The sequence below is a fragment of the Nycticebus coucang genome, chromosome 8 (assembly GCF_027406575.1).
Source record: "Nycticebus coucang isolate mNycCou1 chromosome 8, mNycCou1.pri, whole genome shotgun sequence".
NCBI lineage: Eukaryota > Metazoa > Chordata > Mammalia > Primates > Lorisidae > Nycticebus > Nycticebus coucang.
The window spans coordinates 87408898-87411934 of record NC_069787.1 but is presented as its reverse complement, the minus strand read 5'-3'; the positions used below and the strand labels follow the sequence as shown (position 1 = coordinate 87411934).

General features: G+C 44.3%; 1 pseudogene across 1 annotated transcript; it reads left to right on the top strand.

Annotated features, from left to right (window-relative positions):
* Nucleotides 1–1473: 1473 nt before the first annotated feature.
* Nucleotides 1474–2825, top strand: LOC128592628 (eukaryotic initiation factor 4A-I-like; annotated as a pseudogene). Its single transcript, XR_008381952.1, has one exon. The product of XR_008381952.1 is annotated as a eukaryotic initiation factor 4A-I-like (transcript).
* Nucleotides 2826–3037: the final 212 nt, after the last annotated feature.

The following is a 3037-nucleotide window of genomic DNA, read 5'->3' as shown; positions in this document are numbered from 1 at the left end:
CCACTTACCCAGTGTGCCAAAAGTGGTCTCACTCTGCCCCTGAGGGTTAGGGCTGCAAGGCAGCTCAGACCCCACCCTTAGGCTACTTGGTTGCTGGGTTACCAGCTCCCACCCGATTCTAGCTCTGTGACCCTGAGGGCGGAGCTTGCTGGGGCAGATCGCTCACAATGGCTCCCTGTGACCCACAGCCAAACGCTATTAGCTCTGTCTGGCTCAGCGGCTCAGACTGGGGCCCTAGACAACGGCCAAAGTTCTCCTCATTCCCACTCAGGCTCTCCCCAAGGCAGTTCAACTGAGTGCCAAGTCCAAAGTCACCAAAACAGTTCACAGGTAAGGCCTTTCTGGTTTGCAGTCTCGATGCTACTGAACTTACAGTTGTGGGTGGGTTTAGACAGATTGAACACATGCGACCACTTGCCATTTTTCCACTGTTTTAGTACTCCTCTTGGGGTTCAGAAGTCTCTCGTTGACTCCCTGTATCCTCACAGGGGTGATGATAGGCAGATCCCACCAGCCAGAGATGCCTGGAGTCCTATCTCCCCAGACTCATGGTGCCCAGATGCAAGGAAGCTGTTACTTGGCCACCATCTTGCTCCACCTCTAGAAGGGACATTTCTTAAACTGATAGAGGCCATTTACAGCAAACCCACAGCCAATGTCGTATTGAATGGAGTTAAATTGAAATCATTTCCAGTCAGATCAGGAACCAGACAAGGCTGCCTATTGTCTCCACTGCTCTTTAACATTGTAATGGAATTTTTAGCCATCGCAATTAGGGAAGAAAAGGCGATCAATGGTATCCATATATGGTCAGAAGAGATCAAACTTTCGCTCTTCACAGATGATATGATTGTATATCTGGAAAACACCAGGGATTCTACTGCAAAACTCTTAGAAGTGATCAAGGAATACAGCAGCATCTCAGGTTACAAAATCAACATTCATAAATCTGTAGCCTTTATATATACCAACAATAGTGAAACTGAAAAATAGTTAAGGACTCTATTCTATTCACAGTAATGCCAAAGAAGATGAAATATTTGGGAGTTTATCTAACAAAGGATGCAAAAGATCTCTATAAAGAGAACTATGAAACTCTAAGAAAAGAAATAGCTGAAAATGTTAACAGATGGAAAAACATACCATGCTCATGGCTGGGAAGAATCAACATTGTTAAAATGTCCATACTACCCAAAGTAATATATAATTTTAATGCAATCCCTATTAAAGCTCCATTGTCACACTTTAAAGATGTTGAAAAAATAATACTTCGTTTTATATGGAATCAGAAAAAAAACCTCGAATACCCAAGGCATTACTCAGAAATAAAAACAAAGCAGGAGGAATCACGCTAGCAGACCTTAGAGTATAGTATAAATTGATAGTAATCAAAACAGCATGGTACTGGCACAAAAACAGAGAGGCAGATGTATGGAACAGAATAGAGAACCAAGAGATGAACCCAGGAGGATCATGTCTGCGAGCCAGGATTCCCAATCCAGAGACTATGGACCTGATGGGATGGAGCCCGAAGGCATCATCGAGAGTAACTGGAATGAGATTGTTGACAGCTTTGGTGACATAAATCTCTTGGAGTCCCTCCTCCGTAGTGTCTATGCCTATGGTTTTGAGAAGCCCTCTGCCATCCAGCAGCGAGCCATTCTTCCTTGTATCAAGGGCTATGATGTGATCGCTAAAGCCCAATCTGAGACTGGGAAAACAGCTACATTTGCTATCTCGATTTTGCAGCAGATTGAATTGGATCTAAACTCAGGCCTTAGTCTTAGCACCCACTGGAGAATTGGCTCAGCAGATACAGAAGGTGGTCATGGCATTAGGAGATTACATGGGTGCCTCCTGTCATGCCTGCATTGGGTGCACCAACGTTCATGTTGAAGTGCAAAAACTGCAAATCGAAGCTCCCCATATCTTGGGTACCCCTGGCCAATGTTTGATATGCTTAATGGGAGATATCTGTCTCCCAAATACATCAAGATGTTTGGACTGGATGAAGCTGGTGAAATGTTAAGCCGTGGATTTAAGGACCAGATCTATGACATATTCCAAAAGCTCAACAGCAACACCCAGGTGGTTTTTCTGTCAGCTACAATGCCTTCTGATGTGCTTTAGGTGACCAAGAAGTTCATGAGGGACCCTATTTGGATTCTTGTCAAGAAGGAAGAGTTGACCCTGGAAGGTATTCGCCAATTCTACATCAATGTGGAAGCTGGACACACTGTGTGACTTGTATGAAACCCTGACCATCACCCAGGCAGTCATCTTTATCAACACCCGGAGAAAGGTTGATTGGCTCACTGAGAAGATGCAAACCCAAGATTTCACTGTGTCTGCCATGCATGGAGATATGGACCAAAAGGAAGGAGATGTAGTCATGAGAGAGTTCTGTTCTGGCTCTAGCCGAGTATTGATTACCACTGACCTGCTGGCCAGAGGCATAGATGTGCAGCAGGTTTCTTTAGTCATCAACTATGATCTTCCTACCAACAGAGGAAACTATATCCACAGAATCGGTTGTGGTGGACAGTTTGGCCATAAGGGTGTGGCTATCAACATGCTGACAGAAGAAGACAAGAGGACTCTTAGGGACATTGAGATCTTCTACAATACCTCCATCGAGGAGATGCCCCTCAATGTTGCAGACCTCATCTTAGAGGGGCTGTCCTGCTACCCAGCCCCAGCCAGGGTTCAATCCTGGGGGGCTGAGGAGCAGCAGGAGGGGGGAGGAAGGGAGCCAAGGGATAGACATCTTGTCATTTTCTTTTTATTTTTTTTTCTTTGAATAAATGTCACTTTTTGAGGCAAAAAAAAAAAAAAAGAGAGAGAGAGATGAACTCAGTTACTTACCATTATTTGATCTTTGACAAGCCAATTAAAAACATTCACTGGGGAAATGATTCCCTATTTAACAAATGGTGTTGGGTGAACAGGCTGGCAACCTGTAGAAGACTGAAACTGGACCCACACCTTTCACCATTAACTAAGATAGACTCTCACTGGATTAAAGATTTAAACTTAA